Source organism: Gracilinanus agilis, chromosome 3 (genome assembly GCF_016433145.1).
Source record: "Gracilinanus agilis isolate LMUSP501 chromosome 3, AgileGrace, whole genome shotgun sequence".
NCBI classification, from domain to species: Eukaryota; Metazoa; Chordata; class Mammalia; order Didelphimorphia; family Didelphidae; genus Gracilinanus; species Gracilinanus agilis.
This window is the reverse complement of record NC_058132.1, coordinates 16,799,831-16,809,643: the sequence shown is the minus strand read 5'-3', so window position 1 is coordinate 16,809,643 and position 9,813 is coordinate 16,799,831. Positions and strand designations below refer to the sequence as shown.

Genomic DNA, 9,813 nt, shown 5'->3' with positions numbered 1-9,813 from the left:
CTTCCTAATTATCTAAAACCCCAAATCCTTAACTATCTATCCTAATCTAGAATATAAGCTTATTAACAGAGAAGAATAAGTCAGGGTTTTCTTTCCTGCTGCTCAGAATTGATTTCCAGCTGGTCAGAAATTCCACTGCCTTCTCCACTCAAACAGGTCAGACTTTGCTGCCACCTATTGGGACACGCACAGGTACTGCACCCAACAATCTCCTCTGACCTGATAGGATGGTTTTTCAGGATGTGAATTCACCAAGATTTTCCAAACTCGCAGAGCTGCTCTTTGTACAACCTTCCTTGAACCAGATCAGCTCAAAAGAGAGTCATTGGTCCAACTGTCTTTCTCAAAGCTCCTTGGGAAAATTCTCTCCCATCAATCATCTCTGAGATTCCATTCAGATTTAAAGAAACCCCAATTCATTCATCTCTCTTATGTACCTATCAATAAATTTTGCTAATTAATCCTATTTCCTAATGAACTCTTAATTAATGAATATTTCTCTACAGATCTGAACAGTCCCTCCCTGAAGTCTTGGCATATAAAATAGAGCAAAGTGTAGAGGCAACTGTTGAAAAATGCCAGGGAAGAGGAAAGAGGGCTCAGGGAAGACAAAATAGTTTTGTGGTATGGATGGTGGCAGGTAGAGACCTCTATCATGCCCACCATATGGAAAGGGAGCCAGCAGAGGAAGAAAACAGCCACCATGACCATGGGGTCCTTGAAGGGCCTATTGGACTTGGCCATCTTCACTCCACTGCAGAGCCTGGCTGCTATAAGGCCATAGCAGACACTGATGAAGACTAGTGGAATCACAAAACCAAAGAAGGAACAGCTGAGCACCAGGGATCAGAGGTAGCTCTCAGCCCAGGGCATCATAGTAGTCCTCACCATCTCCTGTCACATCCCAGGGGTCAAAGTCAGAGTAGCCTATCTGTGTTTGTGGTCTTGAAGACGACAGTTGAAACAGAGAAGGCCAGGGAAAAAGTCTAGGCCCCTGCAGCAGCCAGGGCTTCCCACCCACGTGTTCATTGATTCTTGGCCGACACTGGCCAGAGGACATAGACACAGCAGTCAAGAGAGATGAGTGTCAGTGGGAAAACACTGGCAGAGATATTAAAGATATAGAGGGAGCTAATGAGTTTCTAGAGAAACCAACCAAAGGACCAGTGGAGCTGAAGGGAAGCTCTAATGATGAGGAAGGTCAGGAAGGTAGTTAAGGTAATGTCTGCTGAGGCCAGTTTGAGGTACAAGATAGTGGTGATTGTGCAGGTCATCTGGAAGCCTGCCACCCAGAACACTAGCCCATTGCCAGTTGTGCCCAGGACAAAGGCTAAGCAGTAGATGATAAGAGAGATGATCCGGAGGACATGGTAGATGGCAGATGGTGTAGACCAGTGATTCCCAAAGTGGGCGCTACCGCCCCCTGGTGGGTGCTGCAGCGATCCAGGGAGGTGGTGATAGCCACACTTTTTTGGTATTACATTCTATTCTGAGTTCAACAAATAGTTTCATAATTTCCAGGGGGTGCTAAGTAATGTTTTTTCTGGAAAGGGGGTGGTAGGCCAAAAAAGTTTGGGAACCACTGGTGTAGGCTCTGGGCAGAAGAGGGTATCTGAAGCATTTGGAGAGAGCACTGAGGTATCCTCATACCTGGAACACACCAATAACATTACATTGGAAGCTGCTTGAGGGCAGGGGTTGGTTTTGTCTTTCTTTATATACCTGAAGGTCCTTCATCAATGCCTGTTGCCTGGGTTTGCATTGACCAAGGATTTCCTTCAGGGCTTCCAGCTGCCCAGCCCCATGCTCTCCCTGTTCTGGCCATTTGAATCTGGTCACTTCTCTGTCCAGAATCCTCCTCCCTTAGGTGCTAGGACCCTAGCATCACTGCTTCCCAGGGACATCATTCCCTACTTTTCTTTCTGGAGCCTCATATATACCTCAGGGAGTCCTGCATTGTTGTCTGGGCCTCATTTTTCCTAGCTATGAAATTAGTTTGCTGAAATGGATTGTCCTTAAGGTCTTTAGTTCTATGATCTCAACTGAGAGATCCCAAGTTGTCTTAGGATCCAGAGCTGCTTAGGGATCACTTGGTCCAACCCCCTCATGCTACAGATGAGGACTACTGAGGCTCAATCTACTGCAATGCTCACCTCCTCCTCAATCCCCTAGGTATTAAGTATCTTACTAGAGTCAGAGTTCAAGTTCAACTCCACGTTGGATATTTACTATTTTTGGTGCTGCTTGAGGATGTGGGCAGAAGGTTTGGGTTGAGGATGGAGCAGCATCTGGGAGGCTCCATTGTCCTCTTTCCCAGCCTGGAACTCAGTCTGTGGGCCTGGTTCAAGCCCCTCTCTTGCCTTGTCCCTCCTGGTTCCTTGCTAAACTTTCTCTGCTCTAATCAGTTTCCCATCCTGCTGGACATCTTCTGCTCTTGGTCAGGAGGGAGAAGAAAACCCCATGAAGTTGTTGACCTTTCTAAGGTGCTCTGGGATTAGTTTCCCAATCCCTAACCCCTCTTGAACCCTAGTCCTAGCCCTAGCCCTAGTTACCCAGCAACCATTTCTTCAGAGACTCAAATGTCTTCCTGATCACCTCTTCCTCCTCTGACAGAGAGCACTATATGTCTGAAGCTCCAGGGAGCTATTTTCCCCAACATTCAGGAGACTGTACCTTGCCTTTCATCTGTTTTCCTTCAATGACCTTGTCTCTCTTTTTCTTTGAAGTCTCCTCCTGCTTCTTTAGGGTTGAAGATTCAGCGGACTCTTAGCCATCCACATTCACATCTCCCTCTGAATAGGAAACATGCAGGGTCTCAGGCTATTTGTCCTTCAAGGTACTGCCAGGACAGGGGGGTTACATATAGTTGAAAGGAAAAGCCAGTATAAGAGAAAAAGATAGCAGAATGGATTAAAAACCAGAATCCCTCAATATGCTATCTACAAGACAGGAGAAGTTATAGAAAGTGAAAAAAACTTCTCTAAATGGCGTGGTCATCTATTTGATTGTCTCTTTTCTTCCATTTGGGACTTTTAAAGGGTTAATAGTCACCTTAGTATGAATAACAAAGACCACCAGAGATGCCAAATGAAGTAGCTAGGGTCTGGCTGGTGCTCAAACTTACATATCAAGAACTAGTCAGTCAGTATCCACGTATGTATTAAGTGTTGTGTCAGGGATACAAACCACCATGACCTCAATTCAGCCCAATCCATATAGGTACTAGGAATTGTGTGCCTGATGAGCCAGGAGCAGGGGTATACTGGAGGTAGCAGGGCCATCCCTTCAACAGACACATCATGGGAAACAAAGGCAGCTGGGTCTACCCCCAAGTACCAGAGAAAAGTACCCTCAAGCTTAAAATAGTACTCCCTCTATCCTAGGAGAATAGAAGAACCTCAGCAGATAGATAAAATGATGAGGGGTGGGGGGGAAATCCAAGAAAAATGAGCAAAAATAAAAGCACTTGATCTTTCTTTTTTTAATAATCCTTACCTTCCATATTGAAATAAATATTATGTATTGGTTCTAAGCCAGAAGAGTGGTAAGGGCTGGGCAATGGGGTTAAGTGACTTGCTCAGGGTCACACAGGTAGGATGTGTCTGAGGTCAGATTTGAACCTAGGACCTCCTGTCTCTAGACTTGGCTCTCAATCCACTGAGCTACCCAGCTGCCCCAAAAACCTGTTTTTAAAAAGTTTCTTTAGTGACAGTGAAGATCAAAATGCAAACTGAGAAGAGGACAGTGCCCAAAAGGAAACATGTGAAGCCCGAAAGGAAAATGTGAAAAGATGTTAGGTCCTAAAAGAACCTGTGGAAGTTGAAAAGAATTAAAAAATCAAATAAGAGAATTGACAGAAAAACTCAACAGCTGGGAGAAATTTTCACTTGAAGAAATCAACTCCCTAAAAACTAGAACAAGCCCACAGGAAATGGAAGCATAAAATATATAGAAAGAAAAAACTCTCTAAGGAATAGAATGGATCAAATGGAAATGGAGGCAAACAAAACAAAACAAAATTGAAGAAAACAACTTTTTAAAGGATAGGACTGATCTGGAAGAGGCAGAACCAAAATGGTGGAATAGAAGCAAGGAAAGTTTGAAACAACTATGAGAATTCTCCCAACCAATCTTAAAATAACACCATAAAATGAATACTGGAATGAAAGAACCAACAAGGAGGTAGAGTGAAGCAACTTTCATGCAGAGAATAACATGAAAGACAGCTGGAGAACATCTGGTTCACTGGGGTGAAAGGAGAGCACAGTCAGCAGGAGGCTACAACAAAGAGTAAGGAGCAAACCAGCAGTGAGCCACACTACCACACATATACCGTTCCAGGTTCTGAACCTGGGCCCAAGCCAACATCCAGACCCTGAGCCCCCCTGCATAAGCCAACAGCAGTGCAACCCAATACACACCCCACAAAGTTCCAAGCAAACCTGCAGTAAGGTCCAGAATTCCAGCCCAAGGAAGTATGTGTTGTGTGCCTGGTGAGGACCTGAATCCCAGTTTGAGGCAGTCTGTGCAGCATTCTGGGTCAGTGTAAACCCAGAGGTAGGCCATCAGATCCCCAGTGAAGACAGTACCCAGGGTGTTGGCATGTGGGAGCCCAGACCTAGCTAGTCCTTACTAAAGTTCAAGGCAGAGCCAGGGCAAGGTAGTCCACAATGTACTTGATATGATCAAGCCTAGAGTGATACCAAAAGCCTATACCCAATCCTGAGGCTAAACTTTGAGCCATTAGCAGTCTCAGGGGGTAATTGAATCAGCAGTGAGAGGTGACTTTCAGAACTCCCAGCCCACAGGCCATCATACCACCTTGAGAAAACTGAAACTTGCAGAAATCCAGAAATAAAGCTAAGGGTAGCTTAAGGAAGAACTGAAGGTTTAGAGAGTGCCCTATCCTCTCTGAGAGCAGAGCCTACCTTTAAAATAAAAGTGAAAGTCAAGAAAAGGGCTAGGAAAATAAGCAAAGATAAGAAAAAACACCTAACCACAGAAAATTTTTATGACGACAAAGAGCAAGACACAGTCACAGAAGGGAACAATGAAAGTGAAGCAAACACACACAAAGCTTTATTTTTTTATTTTTAAAATTTTTATTTTGACTATTTCCCCATAGTTACATGTTTCATGTTCTTTCCCTCTCCCCCAGACACCCCACCCCCAACCCTCTTAGCTGATGCACAATTCCACTGGGTTTCACATGTATCATTGATTAAGACCTAATTCCATATTAATAGTTGGACTAGAGTTATCATTTAGTGTCTACATACCCAATAATATCCCCCTCAGCCCATGTGTTCAAGCTGTTGTTTTTCTTCTGTGTTTCTACTCCCGCAGTTCTTCCTCTGAATGTGGCTAGTTTTCTTTCTCATAAGTCCCTCAGCCTTGCTCTAGATTCTTGCATTGCTGCTAATAGAGAAGTCCGTTATGTTAGATTTACCACAGTGTATAAGTCTCTGTGTACAATGTTCTCCTGGATCTGCTGCTTTCACTCTGCATCAATTTCTGGAGGTTATTCCAGTTCACATGGAATTCCTCCAGTTCTTTATTCCTTTGAGCACAATAGTATTCCATTACCAACAGATACCACAATTTGTTTAGCCATTCCCCGCTTGAAGAACATTCCCTCATTTTCCAATTTTTTGCCATCACAAAGAGCATGGCTATAAATATTTTTGTACAAGTCTCTTTCCTTATTATCTCTTTGGGGTATAAACCAAGCAGTGCTATGGATAGATCAAAAGGCAGATAGTGTTTTAAAGACCTTTGAGCATAGTTCCAAATTGCCATCCAGAAATGTCGGGTCAGTTCACATCTCCACCAGCAATGCATTAATGTCCCAATTTTGCCACATCCCCTCCAACATACATTACTCTTCTCTGCTGTCATTTTAGCCAACCTGCTAGGTGTGAGGGGATACCTCAGAGTTGTTTTGATTTGCATTTCTCTAATTATTAGAGATTTAGAACACTTTCTCATGTGCTTATAGATAGTTTTGATTTCTTTATCTGAAAATTGCCTATTCATGTCCCTTGCCCATTTATTGATCGGGGGATGGCTTGATTTTTTGTACAATTGATTTAGCTCCTTGTATAGTTGAGTAATTAGACCTTTGAGTTTTTTGTTAGAAAGATTTTTTCCCAATTTGTTGCTTCCCTTCTAATTTTGGTAGCATTGGTTTTGTCTGTACAAAAACTTTTTTAGTTTAATGTAGTAAAAATTATTTATTTTACATTTTGTAATTTTTTCTAACTTTTGCTTAGTTTTAAAATCTTTCCTTTCCCAGAGATCTGACAAGTATACAATTCTATGCTCACCTAATTTACTTATAGTTTCCTTCTTTATATTCAAGTCATTTACCCATTCTGAATTTATCTTGGTATAGGGTGTGAGATGTTGATCTAGGCCCAATCTCTCCCATATTATTTTCTAGTTTTCCCAGCAGTTTTTTTCAAATAGTGGATTTTTGTCCCAGAAGCTGGATTCTTTGGGTTTATCATAGACTGTCTTGCTGAGGTTGCTTACCCCTAGTCTATTCCATTGATCCTCCCTTCTGTCTCTTTGTCAGTACCATATTGTTTTGATGACTACTGCTTTATAGTACAGTTTAAGATCTGGTACTGCTAGGCCACTTTCCTTCATATTTTTTTCATTATTTCCCTTGATATTCTTTGTCTTTTGTTCTTCCAAATGAACTTTGTTATAGTTTTTTCTAATTCAGTAAAAAAGTTTTTTGGTAGTTTGATAGGTATAGCACTAAGTTAATTAATTTGGGTAGAATGGTCATTTTTATTATCTTAGCTCATCCTACCCATGAGAAATCAATATTTTTCCAATTGTTTAGATCTAGTTTTAATTGCACACACAAAGTTTTAAAGAAGAAATATGAAATGGTCTCAGATTCTGGAAGAGCTCAAAATGGATTTCAAAAATCAACTAAAGGGGGCAGCTGGGTAGCTCAGTGGAGTGAGAGCCAGGCCTAGAGACGGGAGGTCCTAGGTTCAAACCCGGCCTCAGCCACTTCCCAGCTGTGTGACCCTGGGCAAGTCACTTGACCCCCATTGCCCACCCTTACCAATCTTCCACCTATGAGACAATACACCGAAGTACAAGGGTTTAAAAAAAATCAACTAAGAAAGGCAGAAGGAAAATGAGGAAGAGAAATTAAAGTAATGAAGAAGAAATGCCTAAACGAAAAAAGGAGGCTCAAAAGTTCATGGAAGAAAATCATTTTTTAAAAATTAGAATTGGGCAACTAAAAGCTAATGACTTAATGAGACATCAAGAAACGACAAAACAAAATTAAAAATCAAATAAACATAAAAACCAACAGAAGAAAACATGAAATATCTCATTGAATAAACAACTAACCTGGAAAATATATCCAAGAAAGACAATTAAAGTATTATTGGACTACCTGAAAACCATGATTAAAAAAAGTCTGGAGATTATAATACAAGAAATTATTAAAGAAAACTGCCTTGATGTTCTTGAATAAGAGAGTAAAATAGAAATTGAAAGAATCCACAAAGTACCTCCAGAAATATATCCCCAAATGACAACTCCCAGGATTACTCAGCTAAATTCAAGAGTCTCCAATCCAAGGAGAAAATACTTCAAGCAACCAGAAAGAAACAGTTCAAATACCATTGAGCTACAGTCAAGATTACACAGGACTTTCCAGTCACTGTATTAAAGGATTGGGAAACATGGAATATGATATTCCAGAATGCAAAAAGTGTTAAGTTTACAACCCAGAATCACTTATCCAGAAAAACCAAGTATATTCTTTCAGGGGGGGAAATGATCATTTAATAAAATAGATTTCCAAGCATTTCTCATCTAAATAGTCTAAATAGAAAGTTTGGTGTCCAAACACAAAACCCAAGAGAAGCCTAAAAACATAAATAAGAAAAAGAAAATTTAAAGAACTAAGTCCCATATATGCAATATACTGCATGTGTAAAAATATATGGAAAGAGGATATTGGTAATTCTTAAAAATTTTTTCTTGGTAGAAGAGCAGTTAGAAGGAGTAGACATAGATAGACTATGGAAGTAAGTTGATTAGGATTGACATGATATGCAAATAAAAAGTAGGGGGTGGAATGAAAAAGAGGATTGCAATGAGAGAAAAGAGAATGGGGAGATGGAATGGGGTAAATTATCTCTCCTAAGAGTTGCGAAAAGTTATTTCAGTGGAGGGAAGGATGAGGGTGGTGATGGGCAATGCTTAAACCTTACTTCTATTGTACCTGTCTCAGAGAGGGAATAACAACCATACTTATTGGTTGCTATTTCTACCTTACCTCATAGAGAAGTAGGAGGGGAATAAGACAAGGACAGGGGAGTGATAATAGGTGGAAAGGGGAAGTAAGGGGGTGGTGGTGGTAAAAAGCAAAACCCCAGTGAGGAGGAACAGAGTGAAAGAAAAAAGAACAGGCTCGAAAGGGGAAAATAGGATGGAGGGGAATACACAGTTGTTAATCATAACTGTGATTGTGAATGGGATGAACTCATCCATAAAATGGAAGTGGATAACAGAATGGATTAAAAACCAGAATTGTACTACATGTTTTCACAAGAAAGATGTTTGAGGCAGGGTGACACACAGAGTAAAGTTATTTAAAATATGTAAAATATATAAAGTACTTAAGATACTTATGGACTTTATTAGAGCAATGAAAAAGAGTATACATAGGAAGAAGAGAGGAAGCTGAATAGGATGGGCTATTGGATCCATATCCCCCTTTCCATATCCATATGAATGGATCCCCCAAAATAAAAAACAACAACAACACAAGGGAACAAGAAAGAGGAATACATGGAGAGAAGAGAAAAGGAGAGAGAGAGAAAGCAGTGAACTGTTTCTCATGAAGATACATATACTTTCATATTCTCATGAAGAGACATGAGTCAATACAGTGGTAAAAAAAATTGGCAGGGTAGTCTATGCTTGAACCTTAACTCCCATCACAATTAACTTAAAAGGGAATAACACTTAGTCAGCTATAAAAATCTTGCTCTATAGGGAAATAGAAGGGTAGTAGAAATAAAGGAAGGAGGGGGATGGACAAAAAGGAGGGGTAATTGAGGGAAGCAGTGGCTGAAAAAAATCTGTGAACAGGGAAAGACTAAAAGGAGAGAGAAAGAAGGTTAAACGGGGGAAGATAAGAGGGAGGGAAACATACAATTAGTAATCATAACTGAATGTGAATGGGATGAACTCACTCAAAGAAAAAGATAGTAGAGTGGATTAAAAACCAGAATCCCACAATATTCTATCTACAATAAATACATTTAAAGTAGAGACTCACACAGAGTATAATAAAGGGGATGGAGCAGAATCTACTGTAACTCAGCTAAAGTAAAAAAAAGCAGGATTAGCAAGCATGATCTCAGACAAAGCAAAAGTAAAAACTGTTCTAATCAAAAGAGATAAGGAAGGAAATTAACTATTGATAAAAGGCACTATAGATAATGAAATGATATCAATACTAAACACAGATGTACCAAATGGCATAGCGGTCAGATTTCTAAAGGAAATAGATAATAAAACATTATTAGTGGGGGACCTCAATCTTTCTCTCTCAGAAGTAGATATATAAAACCAAAAAAATAAGCAATAAAAATGTTAAGGAGACAAATAGAACTTTAAGACATTTTGATAAGAGAAGCTTCTGGAGAAAACTGAATGGGAACAGAAAGGAATATGTCTTTCCCAGCAGCATATGACACCTTCACAAAAATGGGCCATTATAAGAGGACATAAAAACCTCACAACCAAATGTAGAAAAGTAGAAAT

The 9,813-nt window shown here is 40.3% G+C and overlaps 1 pseudogene; it reads right to left on the bottom strand.

Moving 5' to 3' along the window:
* Window positions 1-453: 453 nt before the first annotated feature.
* LOC123240794 lies at window positions 454-1,388 on the bottom strand (annotated as a pseudogene).
* Between the last annotated feature and the right edge of the window lie 8,425 nt (window positions 1,389-9,813).